At 32.5% G+C, this 209-nt stretch overlaps 1 protein-coding gene across 1 annotated transcript in view; it reads right to left on the bottom strand.

Annotated features, from left to right (window-relative positions):
• Positions 1–209, bottom strand: part of LOC116847999 — a 3,660-nt gene that overhangs the window by 2,465 nt on the left and 986 nt on the right. The window lies entirely within an intron of this gene.

Raw genomic sequence — 209 nt, 5'->3', positions numbered from 1 at the left:
AAATTAAAAAATCCAAGAAAATCCAAATTAAACAAATCGAAATACTAAATGTTAAAAGAAACTTTTAAAAAATACTATTTCTGTAAGGAAAGGTGACTTCAAATGACGCCGTAATAACGTATGACCCGATGCGATGTATACATCGTGAGATGTATGTATGGCTCACTAAAGACATCTAGCGGAAAACGCTCAGAACTTTTTACTTCACC

The sequence above is a fragment of the Odontomachus brunneus genome, unplaced genomic scaffold, assembly GCF_010583005.1.
Source record: "Odontomachus brunneus isolate Ranch 3 - 2012 unplaced genomic scaffold, Obru_v1 Obru_scaffold_086, whole genome shotgun sequence".
Classification (NCBI taxonomy): domain Eukaryota; kingdom Metazoa; phylum Arthropoda; class Insecta; order Hymenoptera; family Formicidae; genus Odontomachus; species Odontomachus brunneus.
The sequence above is the reverse complement of the archived record's forward strand: the minus strand, read 5'-3'. Positions and strand labels throughout refer to the sequence as shown.